Raw genomic sequence first — 18,006 nt, forward strand, 5'->3', positions numbered from 1 at the left:
AATGAGCCGCCCGATAAACTCTAATGCTCCTTTAGTCCCCCCTTAATATTCTTCCCCCATAAAATATTTCTACATTTACGTGACACTCTGCAATTCACCACTAATGTGAGTGGTAGGTGATGATTTCATGCTAGGAATGCAAGATAAAAGTTGTGCTAAGTTTTGCTCCATTGTTACTTACTAATAAATATGTAAAATATTTCAAATTATAGAGGTAATTTTGGTTAAAGCTTTTTAATTAAAAACTCTACCGATATGATGCCTACCCGAAATCACGGACAGCTAACCCCTCCCCCCCCCTCCAAAGGCTTCCTTTGTCACAGAGGGTTGCGCTAGACCATATCCCTATTACACATTAGCTAAATGCGTGAGGTTATATGTGCACGGCTCCTTTGTTTTCATTTTCACGAGCAAAGGAAGCAAACTTTCAAATTTCTTCTCAAAAGCATTCAATTTTCTTCCCAAGGAGACAAATATTCTGCTCTTTAAATGTATGCCTTAATCACCATTTGCCATTATTCTTGTAAGGACTGTCAATCAGTTTCGATTTGATTGATGGCGGTCTGGGTCGATTTAATTGACTTGGCACAGAGAGATAAAATTTTGACAAAAATATTTTTTCGCACCTTAATGTAGGTCTGACTTCAGGTGGTAATTTCACTTCCTTTGCCTGAAAATATTACTTAGGTATATTTTTCTTCAAAAATTTCAATTATTTTACATACAAGGATAACCTGGGCTATATTAGAGTACACAGGTCACTCAAGTTTTGTTCATTTTTCACACTTTGACCCAATGTGATAGCAATAATTGGCATTAAATAAATACTGACGTAAGCATAGGAAGAACGTTGGCTCTCTTAATGCCTACAAAAACTACGTAAGAACAAAATCTTTCTCAAAGTGATGATTTCTACTGCCTTACAGGAGACACGGCTCACTTTGGGCACAGAAATCTGCATAAACGATAATTTTTGCAATCTGAATACCCTTCTTGGGCTGGAGGCTGTTTCTTCAAGGCAAACTCCTCATCTAATTACCAGTTTCATTGACTCGATTAGATTGTGAAACCTATCACAATTCTCATAGGTGTCATTAATATTTCCCAGGTTGGGCCCCAATAGAATTGAAAATTATTTCAGCTAATACACCCTAAGGCTGCAACTTTCATTACATCGTCTACAAGAGGTCTAGGTTTACAGCAGTAGTCAGGGTCAATGTTTAAGTGAACTTCAATTACTTAATGGAGTTTAAAGACACGTTCCCACGAACAGAACTCTCCAAGAGCTCTCCTTGCTCCTCATCTTCTCTAAATTTTTCACATACTATATGTTTAAGTGAAAACTATGCCCCTCACTTCCTCTCCTTTACTTGGTTCCCCCATTCAACTCTACCTGAGGTGAACTATCGTAGCATAAGAGGAGCTAATGTAAAGGTTCTACCTAAACCTCACCTTATCTGAGGAAATGCAAGAGTTTTTGCCTTGTCACAAGCCATAGAATGACTGTTGAATGAATATAATTCATTCTTTCTCTATAAAAATTGTAATCAGTGTATATTACTGCAAATAAGCAAACATATATTGGCAAATTATATTTGTCTCTGGTTGAAGATTAGCAATAAAATTTCACCTTTGAAAAATATTAAAGAAATGGTATACGTGGCCGCAGTGAAATGGAAATAAAATCCGCGAGTTATCCGCCAGGTTCACTCGTTCAATACGCGTCAGCGTCTCATCTCAATAATCGATGAGAGCCACATCATCAGACCACTCACCTCTAGGCGGCCAATACTAATGATGAAAAAGCCGGTAGAAATAATCAAAAGATGCGACACCTCTCCCATTTCCTTTCTATGACGTGAACTTCGTAGACTCTGAATTTTGTCTCAGATGGACATTGGCGTTTCAATTTAGTTGAAGAAAGCGAAAAATGGTCCAAGCATTTTTTCGAAAGATAGCCGTTAGTATTTTTCCACTTGGAGTTAATAGGCAATTCAAATATTGAGCCATGGGAACTACCTCCTAAAACTGGGAAATGGGGGAGGCAAACGGAGATAAAATCGTTCTTATGAAGGAGACGGGGAAATAAGAAATTACAGGGATCTACTGATTAACAATAGTCATAACCACCGCAACTCCATGATCGTAACAGTAGAAATTATGTGCGACTCATTTCTAAGAAACTTAATAAATGTGGTTGACGACTGAGGCTACGGATGTGCAGTGTTCAACTTCGGCCAATGCATGTCATTTTGTATTTGCGAGCGTTGAAGTCACCAGCTTTCAGGATTCGCTTCGCCTTTCCTAATAATTACTGTCTATGCGTTTCATAAATGTACTTGGTTTGACTTTTTACGAAAATTTTCTCTTCCATTATCTATCGGTTTGAGTAATTGAAATTCTTTCATTTTACTTTATCTTCAAAAAATTCATAGCTTAGCTTCACTAGCAAATTCGCATTCAACCTACCACCTAGGCGGGAATCGAACCTCTGGGTTGGCAGGCGATGACCTTGCCCCGCCGCCACTGGAGGCCGCCTATCAACCAAGATGTCGCGGGTTCCATTCCCGCCTATGTGGGTTTTTCTCTATACAGGGCTTGAGTGTTTGTAATTGTTCCTATTGTGATATATATTACTGTTAGAATTCCGATGTTAAACCCAATTGGCTGTTTTCAGATGCGAAATAAATAAATAACCAACAATAATTTAGAACTGAAAACTGATAGCTCTTAATGTTTTCATTCAAATTTAGATCGACTTTTAAGATTATCCGCCCCCCCCCCCCCTTCCCATTTCTTCTCTCTGCAGTATGATTTCCCGTGGAGCAGACAGCCATTGGGTAACCTCTCCACAGCTGCACGTGTTGACCGAAATCACCGTCTTTGGGTACTGTGGAGAGAATTTCAAGTGAATTGGATTGATTTGGAGGCAAACGACTTGCACTGATTTGTGGGCGATGTCCTTTTTTACTGCATTAGATTGAACTTATCAATTCTTTTTTAAGCCTATCAACCAAAGAAATAAATGCAGATACCTAGAATGAAAATTTATTTTAATCATTCACAACTTTCATAAGATATATTCACTTTTACTTTGGTGAAATCTTGAGATGTATACTCCATACAATTGTAGGAAGATTAAATATAACCCATAAGTGGATAAAATAATTAAAGCCAATGAGAGAGGAGAACATTAGGCTAGCAAGGAAGGGGAAGGAAAAGATAAGGATGTAGAACGGAATGAGGTCAGCATGCAAAATTGAAGGGTTAAGGTTAATGAAGAATATTAGGTTGTCTGAATATGTCAAAGAAATTCATAATTATCCACTTTTAAGTTCATCCAAAAACTAACCTAAATGATAGAGTTCCAACAAAAAATAACAAAATTAACAATTTTACTAGCTTTCTAAGATTTCGGTATGCAGGTCCCTTCAGTCGCTTCTTCTTTCTGGAATCTCAAGCCATTAGGGCAAGTTAACTCATGTACCATTTTTAATGGATGTCAGCTAATGTTATACTGCAAACAGGGTTGTCAAAAAATTTTGTGCAGATTCCAGACTTCCAATAAGAAAAAATTATGCATAAACCAAGTCATTGAGAATGAAAAAAGTTTTATTTGCCCAAAAAACCATAAAAACAATGGAAAATAATTTAAGCAACAATTTTCAATTTAAATATAACCAAATTAATTGACTAAATTGATAGAAATGCAGAGAAAAAAATTCTTATTTCAATGATCTTAGCTTGGTTACAAAATGCATTTCAAGGTTTTGAATAGATCCAAGAAGAAAGTCCTTTTTGCTGTACTTTTCATTCACAGGTACATTCACAGGAAACCATTCAATCCAAGTGTGGTGAGTAGTTGTACTTAGCAGATAAGTACCACAATATTACAGTGAAACCAGTGGGAGAAGTGCAGACCACAGCAAAGCCATTAAAGGTAAGAAGGATAAATAGAAACTGAAATTGGGTGAAATAATTACTTTCCGCATACATTTAGGTTATTTATATTTAATTATACATACATATTACCTCCAGAGAACTTCCACAGTCATATGTTCAGTTAGAAGAAAGTTCCAAGCTGTTAAAGGTTTTAGGTGAAACTCTCTTTACAAGTGCACTTCACAAAAAAATAAGCTTGAGTAAATAGTTTTTTAAAAAGTTTCACAAAAGAAGATAAAAGAACATTACAGGTGAGAACTGCGTAATTTCCCCATAAAATTTCAATCAAGATAACCAGTAAAAACTGAGCACACATAATTCATTCATAGTTAATATATTATTGTGTCCAAGAAGGAAATAGCAAGTATACACTTAACATATTTATATTTATGCAATAACTCCATGAACTTATGAAATCTATTCAAAAATTAAAGCTTATTAAAAATATCTTGTGGTGCTTACTTGCTTGTGTGTGGTGCTTTCATTTATTCTTCAGTTTCATAACACTACAATCTTCAGGAATAATGGTTCAGACAACATGGATACTTTGTTTAAAACTGTTATGGTGAGCCTAGGTATTGCTTTGTTTTGCATTTTCTTATGGCATGTTGTCAACACAAGCCAAAACAAACCAGTAGAAGATCTTAAATATTAGCAAGTAATGCTGCATGTAGTGTAAGCACTATAAAGTTTGCTAAACTTGCAACCTCTCATCTTTGTTACTCATGTCTAATAAGTGCCTCAGATGACCCAAGTCATCAATCATGGTACAGATCATATAGGACTGACTATTGGTACAGGAATTTGGGTATTTCATGCGAAGGAACTTTCACACCCTAATTATCCTATAGAGAAGTTAAAGGGTACTTAAGGAATTTGTAATATGAGAAATGAGTGGGTCATGAAAATTTGGACTGAATATACATTTGCTTTAAGTTGGTTATTTTGAGAGAATGAAGGAGATGTGGAGAGCAAAATGTTATGAGAAGAAAAATGATTCAAAAGGAATGTTAAACCAAATCAGATGAATTTGGTTGAAGTCTCAGGAAAGGTAAGGAATTTTAGAAACACACAAACAGGGGAGAGTATATGAAACAATGTTTTAATATGATGGAAGAAATTAGTCAAAGGAATTCAATTCCCTATATTGACATCATAAATATTATGCAAGCCAACCAATTTTTGATTTAAATAGCCTCTGAATTAATCTCAAACAATGTTATTCATAATTATTTGGATCAGAATAAAAGTGTCGAAACAGGATTCCATTAAATGGCATCATGTAAATATTTGAAGCCAATTAATAGAATCAAATATAGATAACCATTAACTGAATGATTTCATCAAAATCACTTGACAATTTCTCAAAAGAACTTTATTTCATACAAAAAGTGATGGGAACCAAATATAAGACTAAATAAAAGATGGAATTAGTATTACCACAAGAAATCAAAATGAAAATTAAAAATATTTAACAAACATTTTATGAATTACAAAGACTATTATTGTGAAAACTCTTGAAAGAGGAAAAAAGTGACAACTAAAGATACTACGTGAGAATAGAAATTACATAAAAAATGATAACTACATAGATACTGAGCTGTCCAAGTTACCACTGATGCATGCATGATTTTACAGTTTAATTCTGAGAACTTTTCAAAATAGATTAACTATTCCTTTTTTAAACAGTTTTATTGAACTTCTTTAATCATTTAAAAACATTTAATTCATTTTAAATATTACTGCATTTTAATATAAACAAAATTAATAGCATATCTAGTCGCATTAAATTTTAGAACATTGACCCATATTTAACTATCAAAAGTTTCACTATAAATTAAAATACATGATTAAGAAACATTTGTTGAGACAATATCTGCCAATCAGGGACATTTTCAAAACTAGCATTCTATGGCTTGCTTGATAAATATTTATAACACCGGGCTGTAAAGATGTTTTTCTGATTAATTTGAGCTGCAACTTGCAATAATAGTCAAATAAATACCTTGAAATATACAGTCAGCCTATTAATGAATTCGGTATTTTGCCATTTAAGGTGGTTTTGCATGAACAAACAATACACAATGGTATTTTTATCTGCCCGTCCTTAGAATACAACTTGACATTCACCCTATAAAATACCCCTCCTTCGATCCCTCATAACTCCCCTCCCTCCAATCAGCACAGCATGCCTATCCTTTACCTTACCTCAGATCCCCTCCTTTATCACAGTCTTCAGCACTCCATTACTAATCAAAATTCTTGGCATCCATATTTTTTACCTTAGATTTCTTGAGAATCCTCTCTCTTCTCCCACCATGCCTATTAATATTTTGGTTTTCCTTGCTGTCCATTTTACGTTGTCCATCTTTCTTCATACCCGCATCTCAAAATCCTCCTTTCTACACTTATCTTGATTCACTGAAGATGTCCTCTTTGGATCTTTGCAAACAATCCCCCCTCCTTCCCCACCATGCCTAGTACACCATGCTTTTTTCTGTTTATATCCATTCTTCTCCATACACACATCTCAAAAGGTCCAAACTTAAGCTTACCTCTGAGGAACTAACACTGATCTGACTAACTCTTTCAGCCTAATTCCTTCCTCATAAATGTTACAAATTATGCCATACAAATTCTTCCTCTAATACTGCTCGGAGCCATTTAGTGGTCCTTTAGGAATTTTACTACCCCAACATCCCTATTTCAGTTCAATTCCTTTAATTTCCTTTCCACCTCGAAATTAAGTAAGCTTGGACCTATGCTATCTTTATCCACATCATATCCTCTTTCTACTTCTAAGTCTGCTGGCCTAATATATAAAAGTTCTGTCCTGAAGACATCCTGCCATGCAATTTTTTGAGGAAAATAGCCAACCTAGAGCAATGAGACCTCAGTCCCCATTGAAGAACTCCCCTTATAACCTCACAATCTTATCCTAACATATCTTCCACTTTCCAGAACAATTGGCAAAGTCCTTTTTCAGAATGATCATCAACCGCCTAATTCCACTCTCCATTATCTCATAACCGACTGTTGGAAAGACTGGGCTTTTGTTTCAGGGTCATAGCCATAGAATCATGATTCATCTCCAGTGATGACCTTTTCAGAAAACCTGGGTCATTATTTGTGGCTTGGAGCAAGTCCCCTGCAACTGCAGCACAAAATACTTGACCTTGACAAGATAAGAGAGAAAGCAACAAGGAAGCTGATGGCTATTCCAAAAAAGGACTTTGCTGATTGTTTTGAAAAGTGGAAGAGACACGTGATAAGCGTGAGAGGTTGTAAGAGGAGTATTTTGAAGGGGACTAATGCCTCATTGTTCTAGGTAGGCTATTTTTCTTAAACTATTGCATTACTGAACCCTTTCCAGACATGCCTCATATTTACCACATAGATTGCCTATGTATCCTCTCCCTTTCTCTCCACTCTTTCCTAGGTCAAGAAAATTTTCTGATTTGTCTTTGATATTGTGTATGGCTTTTCTCTCCTTAGTTCCTGAATTGCTTTGACTTTTCTGAGCAGCTTAATTATATCCTTCCTCATAAACATTCCATATCCCTATGCTGTTTCTTCTGTCACACATATATTATTATGTTAATCGTATTATATGAGTATGCAACTCTATCAGTGACCTCATTAATGCTATGGCATCAAAAGTTCCTCCCCCTACCTGAAAAAAAAATATCCCCTAACTTATCATTTGCCCTGATCTCTGCCTTGTTATTTATCATTCCAAGAACCACTTCAGCTGTATGCAAAATCAGACATCAATATAAAGACTCACATATTGTTTTCTTTCCTTTTTTAGGAACCAGAACTAACACTGATCTGACAGGTCTTCTGGCCAAATCTCTTTTTCATAAATGCTACAAATTAGTCCATGAAAATGCTTTCTCCTACATTTACCTAAACATTTAAGTAGTTCTTCAGGAATGTTGTCAACCCCCACAGCCTTATTTGCTTTCAATTTCCTCAATGCTCTTTATCTCACCATCATGTAAACTTGGACCTAAGCTACCCTCATCTATTTCATACTCTACGTCTAATCTAGCTGGTCTAATTTCTTTACCATAAAGTTCCTCTATATTTTCCTAACTCTCCGGGATCTTTTCTGGTTCAATTAATATTTTTCATGACTTATCTTAAATCATATGCTTGATTTTCACTTTTACTTCCTGACAGGGCATTCCTGTATATTGCACCAATTAGCTCCTCCTCCTATAAACAATCCATATCCTTGCACTGCATTTGCCGCCATGCCTATTTTGATCTATCTGTTACCCACCTCAGTTTCTTATTTAACTATCTATGCTTCCTTCAGCCTAACTTTGTGTTTATATTCTTCCATGTCCTTCTCTCATCTATCTTTCTAATCATCTCATCCATAATCCATGGTTTCCTTGCCCTTTTCCTTTTTACAATTCCTATCATTTTGCTTGCAGCCCTCAATATCCCTTCTTTGATATGTTCCCACTCATCTCTACACTACTCACCTCTCTGTCCTTGCTCGATTTTTTCTAAAGCCTACTGTAATTCATTTCTTCCCGTTCCTGTTAATGCTTCAAAATTCCATTTCCTAAGCCTGCTTTATCTTTTTGAATCAGATGCTACACCTAATTATTACAAAATTAAGGTCTGAGTCCACATATGCTGCCCCCCTCCTGCCCCCAGAAATCCATATTTAACTATACTCTTTGTGGTGTCTAAATCAAGTATTTGTTATCATTAACTCCTGTCTTCGGTAGAACTCTTTCTTTTTCCCATAGTCATTTCTTGTTCCTAAACCATAGCCCCCAACCTCACTAGCATCATTACCTTCACCTATCATCACATTCCAATCTGCCATCACTATCAAATGTTTCCCTCCAGGGACACCCGCAATTATATAAAACCCTCATATGACTAGTGCCAGCATATTTCTCCGAGAAAGAGCAGTTGAAAAAAATTCTAAAAAGAATGCTGTTTATATTTGAGCCAAGAAAAATTTGTTGACGAATAAATCATCCAGACTTCAATAAATAATGATACAGGCAATATAATTGAGCTAGTAATACAGATAATGTGACATTGTTAAAGATGAAATTTCTAAAATTAGGGGCTAATGAAGAGAAAGTCAACAAATACAAGAAATTAATAAGGAAGGATCAAATAAATTTGCATTTCCACAGATATACACTGTGGAATTGCAAAGTTATTTGATTCGTTCTTGTTCATTATAATGGAATACCACAAAGTATCAGCCTCAACTATCTTTAAAATACAAGAAGAATAACTATGGGGAAACCAGATGAAAGAAGGGAACAGGAATGCCTAAAAATACTCTTGAAGTGTAATGTTTATGATTGCCTTTAAAGTGGAGAACAGGTCTAGTGAAATATTTAAATAAGAAGAGAGGAAAAATAAAATGCTATCAAAGACAGACATTGTATTGTTGAGGCCATGATGATCATGAGTACATGTTAGTCCCAGGGACATAACAAAAATGATTTTATTGGAAATGAGACAAGGTAACAAAATGGCAAAAGCAGTGGAAAAGTTTTTGGCATGAAGCTGGAAAAGAAGAATTGTAATGAAAGGGTTAACACCATAGAGGTACTGAGAGGAAGGCTATGCTGTTTGTAGCTGATCATACCAGGGCCTCGACTGCATAACTTTTTTGAGCTGTTCATTTCATGTTAAAAATCACCTTTAATTTTGCCATAGTGGGAATATCAATTGGGGACCTAGTATTATAGTTTCAGTTATTCTTTGCATGATGAAGATGTCCTTGCCAACAGAACGCCATTGCATCTCTCTCTTTCTCTCCCCTTCCCTTCCTTTGATCCACCCTTAAATACTTTTCATCCAACATAACCTTCCCTTACATCTCACCACATCCCTACCTCAGTGAGTGCCCATTATCTTGTGCTGCTTGAAGAGCAAAATTGCCACCAACACCCAGTTGGACTTGCAGGCAATAAATCAAAGAATTCTTCAGCAAGTTATTGGGCCCAGTTAGTTACCATCTCCCTGTTTAGGCCTCACTCATCCTTCATTTCATTTATTTCTCTCCACCTCACTATGATGTCCCACAAAAAACCTGTCAAAGAGTAAACAGTTCATTTCAAGATATAAATTACATTAAGTATGTAGCTGCGTGTTAGCTCTTAACAACCATTCCCTCTGGAATATTGAGCTCGAGGTTGGATCCAAGTTTACAAGATGCTGAGATAAAGAGCATTGGGAAAATTTAAATCAAATAAGGCTGTGGGGGTTGACAACATTCCGGAAGAACTACTTAAACATTTAGGTAAATGTGGGAGAAAGCATTTTCATGAACTAATTAGTAGCATCTATGAGAAAGGGTTTTGGCCAGAAGACCTGTAAGATCAGTGTTATTGCCTATTCCTAAAAAATGTCCTATTCCTCGTTTACAACAATAATCGCAGATCATGTTCGTCGCACCATAGTACCTTACAAAGATGTAAATGAATATCTTCTCCACATCCCATTCCGGAAAACGATTGACATCGAACCTGTTTAGATAACCAGAACCCGGTGTGCTGCAGTCAGTTTGAAACCTCACCACGACTAAAATGATTGGCAATTATAATTGTTTTAAAGGTAAACCGAATCAAAAAATGTTTACATGCAAACAAATCGTGCGAACGGTTCACCGCTCGCTATCATACATACATACCATGAATAATCATTACTAGTTTGGCCATATGTTTTAACCCCCGATTGTCACGAAATTTTAGAAATTTTCAAAACTTCGTACAAAACAGCGGTAGAAATTGCCAAATTTTAAGATAATATTATGATCAGTGCATGCTGAGATTACAGTAACTGATCCTCTTGATATCATACGAATATAGTATTGGCGCAGAAATCCCAGAGCTTTGTGTACTATATTCACATTTCATGCAGTCAACAACACAATTCACTAGAAACTATAAAATGCTTTTCTTAATTTTTCATGCAGTTCCAGGAAGATCAACTAGCACAGCTTCAAACAGAAAATTATAACTTGAATTATTCGAGACGAGGAAATCGATCGAAGTTTTACTGCAAACTTTTACACGCATGGCGGGATATAACATTTGCAAACAATCAGATTACTTGGCAAAATGGAAAGCACCGTGGAACCGTCTCCTCCTGGCCGCAAGTACGTTAAGCACGCGCGCATTCGGAGCCAGCCGCAGAATGAAGAAGAAATCCACGAAAGAACGAGGGTACGACCAGATCAAAGTGGGGACGGAGTAGGAACGATCGGCGTCGAGTGGGAAGGCCTAGAGTCATCGGGGACGATGGGCTGAAGGAGTCGGGGCATATGAGAGTTGGTAGCAAATGATGAAGCACAGTACAAGGAATGAACTGGGAGTAATATAAATGGGCATGGAGTATAAATAGTATAAGTACTTATTCTTTAGGGGAACTTGAAGCGAATGGGACAGGATTCCGAAATAAAGTTGTGCCGGATGGAATTGGCACACACCTTGTACTCACTCCGTTAGCAAGAAATTAGCATATGACTAACTACGAGAGGCGTGGTCTGATTGCTTGGTTCGCTATATTTCTCACAAAGCTCAGAACTTTTTCGGATCGAGGGCTCTGGCTGGGGCAATGAAAATTACCTAAAGAGAGGAAAAACTAGAGTGACATGAATTACTGGGCTTTTCTTTAAGAATGCCATTCTTTAACTATGCTGAAGAAAACTAAATTATTACCGCAGCGCAATTAACAATTTAAGTTAGGCACATTAAGTGGTGCATACTCCAAATTGCTGCCAAAGGAAATATTTAAAAAAACAAAATCTTTTCGTGGATTACGGCTTTGAATACGTCCTGAAATGACATCACCATAAATAATTTACATTATTGAAAAAATAAACGAATCGTATCAACTCATGTACAAGTTACTCAACTAATGATCAGATGAACCCAAATGCAGGTGATGTCTATGAGTGTATTCACAAATGCATTCCTGCAATTTACTGAACACTATATTTGTTTGGGAGCATATTGGTAAATACCACAATGGAACACCGTCCGCCCTCACTCCAACGTGTACCTTCTTTCACTGCTGGGCAAACGCACGAGGTGATTTCTACGGGTTCTACGTTTGCGTATCAAGCCGACTTCGAGGTTTTCAATTCATTACACCCACACTTTATCCTATTAGTGCATGTTGTTATTAGTTTCAATTGCGGCCACACAAAATCAATACGGTGTGGATTCTTGGATCCCCTGAATCCTTAAGAATATTCGACAAGGAGAATTTCTGGCAACTCATTAAGCTAGCAATTTTATGTTCAACAGAAGACAGCACTACATAAACGTTTAACCGACAATGAGTTGGCCATCGAAGATTGAGTACTGTTTCGCGTTGTCCTGGCCGAAAATCCATTGTGGTATCAGGAAACTTTTTTTAACTAAAATTTTCCTTTATCCCTAAAAAGCTAAAGATCTCAAGACGATAGAATTTTTTTAAGTTTACTTATAACAAAGATTCAGAGTGGATGTATATAAATAGAAGCCGGATGTACAACAGTCATAAGGACAGCCATTTCACTTCTTCCTGCTTAACATGAATATCAGGCACCTAGTCTGATTCTTACTAACAATTAATCATATCGGCAGAGCCTAATCATATATTTAACATATTTTAAATAATGGCGATCGCTTGGAGATGTTTCTTTAGATGCTTTCGCTATATCTAAAAATTATGAACTAACGTTTTCATGGGTCCATTTATGCATACCTACGATACAGTTGTTTGTTTTCTCAATGCTAAGTCCGCTAGCCAGACTCCCGTTAAACTATTCTCACGTTCCTTCTTCACCCTGTGTCCCCTTTAATCTAGGTCGTCTTCGTTCATATGTAAATTTTGTATAAGAGGTGTAGTAGTGTTTGTTATTAGGTGCTTCGACGGCCCAGGCTACTTCACACCACAAATAAAATTTATCCCATTACCTCTATTATTCAATCTTTTGATGATCATACAAATATCCTACTTGGCATAACGATCGAATTCGTATGGGCTGATCGAGAATTTCCGAGATTAAATTAAGAGAGTCTCGCCTAATGAAAACAATAGGGCTAAAATATGCACATTTGGTATGCATACTGTGGAGCTCAGCACCCCATTAAAGATGATGACGGTAAGGGTTGCAGTGGAAAAGTTCTGCAGTGAAAGATCTACAAGGAAATAATGTAAACACCTGCACAGATGCATTAACACAGACGACTAAGAATAAAAAACGGATTCAGCTATAATAGAGAATAAGCCACTCTTAGAACTGCAAGCTTGTAGAAAAGAGGATTAATTTTCTTGTATCCACGGGTCTACTTGGGGTGCGCCATTGAATTAACTTGTATGTGTGTAGTTACAAATATTATACTAATATTCATCATGCAAAAACCAGCTCGAAAGACTAGAAAAGGAAACAATAGAAAAATACTATGCAATAAGAGAATTAAGAAGCTATGGAATACAGAAGAAATGATTCAGGATGGATGGAAGATGGAGAAGGAAATACGTGGGCAGAGCAATGGGGAGAAGAATATACTGAGATCTAAATAAAAAACAGTGTCGAGAAACTAATCGGGCCTAGTGGTTAGAATACTTTGAACAAAAGGAATGAATCAAAATGCAAAAATATGTTGAATATGTAACGGCGGAGACATTACTCGTGTAACACGCAATGTCCCATACACGCGGTAATTTTACTTGACAGTTTCTTTTACAGGGTTCGTCCGGAAAATAAGTGTACTGAGCTCAGGAAAAAAAATGTATTACACTTTTACATATCTTAAGCTAATATTCCTCAAAATAGGACCCTTGTGAGTCGATACACTTGTTCCAGCGGCGTTCCCATTCCTGGAACGCTCCCGCGAAGGCATCATCGGGAACCTCTCGAAGACACGTCGTCACGGCCTCTTTGACGGCGTCCAAAGTCCCGTATCGCGTTCCTTTCAAACTCCTCTTTATCTTCGGGAACAGAAAGAAGTCCGGTGGTGCCAAGTCCGGGCTGTAGGGCGGGTGCGGCAGCGTTGCCACGCCGTGCTTGGCCAAGAAGTCCGACACGACAAGCGCGGTGTGAGACGGCGCATTGTCGTGATGCAGCCGCCTTTTGACGGGGTGATGATGGGGTGTGCCACTCTGCACTTTGTCTCTTCGACTTCGAGTCGTACTCAAAGATCCACGTATCGTCACCCGAAACAACGTTCTCTAAAAAATGTGGATCATTTTTGCAGTGATCCGCAAGTTGTGTCGCGATTTCCAAACGATTGAGTCTTTGATCATCACTGAGCACTTTCGGCACCAACTTTGCACAAATTTTTCGCATCCGTAATTGGTGCCTAATAATCTCGTGCACTATTGTTTTTGGCACATTACACTGTTCTGCTATCATCCGAACACTAAGACGACGATCAGAGTTCAGTACATCGCGAACTTTTCGCACATTTTCGTCGGTGAGTGTCGTTGATGGGCGTCCAGGCCGTGGTTCGTCGTCGACCTCTTCTCTGCCCTCCACGAACATCTTGTGCCACCGAGAGATCATGTTTCTGGACATGGCTGACTCCCCGTAAGCCTGGTTAATCATACCGACAGTTTCGGTAGACGATTTCCCAAGCTTTACCGCAAATTTGATGGAATAACGCTGCTCCAAAAACTTCGGCATCGCGTTCCGTGACGTGGGTCGAAGCGTGGAGGTTCGCGTTAACAGAGCTCCTCACTACACCACAGCTCAGAGCCGACTGCCTTTTTCAGCGTCGCTTGCCAACATACCCCCCTCCAATCGCAGCCCGTCAGAGCGGTGCTGGGCGCGCCTGGAGCGGCGGGAAAAAATCAGTACACTTATTTTCCGGACGAACCCTGTATATCATACAGTATATATTTTATATCGCACAGTTTCTAAACATATCTGCAGTAATCAGCCCGTAGGATGGTTTGGCAAGTAAAATTCTCTTCTCTACAGCACAGATGTGTGAAATTCACAATCCAGTGTGAAGTGTAAGTTCACCCGTGCCTCCCGCGATTTCCGAGGAAGATCTCGTACCTGAAAAATTACACAGCTTGCTTTGTGCTCTGTGAAATCCGAATTTGAACCCAGGTCTACTTCTACCACATTGGCACAAATTATAATATGAGACAAAAGTTGATTTACCCCAGTGCTCAGTTTCTGTAATAAAACCATTTTATTCTCCCAGTCATAATACACCCATATTTCTGAAATTATATTATTAAATATTACTCCGATCTACGCCTATCATCTTGCTTCAACAACCATGTTTCCGCGCTGTAAAATACCTTATTCCATTTCAAAATTTTTACTTATCGTTACCCAACGTCCCTGTCATAACTCCCCTCCTATTTGTGAAAGCTTCATTGCCTAACGCCATTCTTCTTTTTATGCCCTTGCTATTATGACCATCTTGACCCAAAACACTTCCAGTATAAGGAAACTGATCCACCTGCTCTAGTTTTTGCCCTACTACATGAAAGTTTAACTTGGCTATTCTCTTTATCGAAAGCCTCATAACATATTTGGTTTAATTTATTCTCATCCCATTCCTGTTACAGTGATTTTCTAATGACCTCAGCAAAGGCTGAAACTCCTTAGCTGACTGGCTAACTAAAGCTTGATTATCTGCTAACCTAACTGTTTAGATGAAATCCCCGCCGACTACCAATCCTATCTCCAGTTCCTTCGCATGCCGCTCTAACCATTTCCTCCATGTGTAGATCGAAAAGCACTGGTAGTAATAGGCACCCCTGTCTTACTCCTCTTCCCAACACTGCCCACCTCAACTCTCCATCCCCCGCGTACTTGAGCAATTGAGACATGTACAGGTTTCGAATAAGTCTTCTATCCTTAATATTTACTCGTCTTTAGCAAAATGTTCATTTATTGCTCCCAGTTTACTCTTCCAAATTCCTTCTCAAAATCCACGAAGTAAAAAAATATGAGTATATCCTGATTGTATTTCATGTTCCTGTCTTTAGTGACCACATCATTGCTATGGCATCACGTGCACCACTTCCTAACCCAAATTTTTCATCCTTCAAGTAATATTTGCCCTCCTCTCCATCCTTTTATTGATCATTCTACCTATACCATTGGCTACTTGCGAAATCAAGCTTAATATTCTATATTGCTTATTATGAATGATCAAACAAAATCTATACGAAAAATTCCTCTCTTATAAATGCTACGAATTGGCCCATAAAAAGTCTTCCTTCCACGTTTTCCTCAAGCAGCTACGCAGGGATCTTATCTATCATCATGATCTTATTTAATTTATATTTCCTGTCTATGTCGCAATCAGTTATGACCTAAGCTATCCATATGTGCGTCATACAAGGCCTGTCCCAAAGATAGTAGGACCATAGACGGAGGACCAGGCCGTAGTTTCTCCGATTAGGATCGAGGGAGGGGGGTCTCAAAAAAGGTTGGAGGCCGGTGACAGTTAGCTCCCAGCCTTTAGGGGGTGGAAGTCGTTCGTTTGCGAAACCTCTTTAATGTGACCTCGTTACGCTCCGTCATGAACCGGTTATTGGAACAGCGCTACGCCATCAAATGTTGCGTGATACTCGGCAAACCCGATGAAGAGACTCATGACATCCGCAAGGCAGCCTATAGTGATAACACCGTGGGTATATCGGGTTTTTTGAGTGGCACAAGTTGTTTAGGGAGGGTAGAGAGGATGTTGAAGACGCCGAACATTCAAGACGCCCGTAGACCACAAAAAGTGACGAAAATCTTGCGATAGTGAAGGTTCTGTTGGACAGGGATCGCAGATTACGTGTTCGCATGGTTTCGGATGATCTTGGCATTCGTAAAAGTGATGTGCAATCACTTGTAACCTAAAACGTGGGCATGAGAAAGGTGAGGGCGGAGGTGGTTCCGCGAGTGCTTTCGGATGAACAAAAGTAAACTCGGACGCGGATCTGCCAAGAGCTCCTCGTCCATGTGAGTGAGGATCCAAACTTTATGATAAGGCCCCACCAGGAATTCTTCCTCTTCCCTCGCCTCAAATGCGTACTGAAAGGAAGTCATCACGGCTCGGTGGAAGCGTTTCAATAGGTCGTGACGAGGGAGCTTAGCAGAATTCCGGGCGCCGTCTTCCAGAAGGCGTGCGAGGCGTGAAAAGCCCGCTAGGAGCGGTGTGTGGACGTAGAATGGTGCTACTACGAAGCAATAAGTATTTTTTGATCGACTCAGTTCTACCACTTCTGGGGTAGACCTTGTTTTCTCTTTCCAGGCCTAAACTTGCTAGCTAAAGAATCTATAGCATACAGATTTTCTACGCATTCCTTCATTTCTCTTGAATCTGTCTTAGTTCAATTAATAGTTCCCTGCCTTATCCTCAATAGTCTGCATTGCTTTTTTCTTCCTTCCTCCTGATACGGCTTTTATCTTTCTGTACTGTCCATCCATTTTTCCCTGTCTTTGTAACGTCTCAATATTCTCGCGCTGCGATTTCCACCGCGCTTTTTCGCCTTATCAGTTTCCCGCCTCGTTTATTATTCATCCATTTGCGCACCGTTCTTCCTAATTCTGTGTTTACATTGTCAAATTTCCTTCCCTCGTGTATCTTCCTATCGTCACGTCTTTAATATATGGTTTCCATGGTATTTACTAAATAGATATTTTAACATGAAAACATTAAATAAAACAGTTTCTGGAAGTTTAATATGAAAACATTACTGAAATTGCCGCCCCTCTGGACGCCTTTGCAGCCACCTCATTGAGGAACAGACGCTGAGTGGACACCCTTTCGCTCCTACCCTTCGGCCGATCTGGCTTCGGTGACTCTAACCGGAGCAATCTTCATTGCCCCCTCCAGCACAGCTCTAGGGGACATCAGAACACGCAAGCACTTCCACCACGCCAAGGTTGTAGTCCATGGTGTAGGGCTATAAAAATGTCAACTTAATATTGCTTACATGGATCTTTCTAATGTTTCCTTCACTATGTTTATTAGTGCGCCCAAAATTTCCAATTAACCTGCTCCAAATAGTACAATATCGGTCTACCAGTTAATTATGGTTGGGGTGATTTAATCACTAAAT

Source organism: Hetaerina americana, unplaced genomic scaffold, assembly GCF_022747635.1.
Source record: "Hetaerina americana unplaced genomic scaffold, ioHetAmer1.1.p SCAF_79, whole genome shotgun sequence".
Classification (NCBI taxonomy): domain Eukaryota; kingdom Metazoa; phylum Arthropoda; class Insecta; order Odonata; family Calopterygidae; genus Hetaerina; species Hetaerina americana.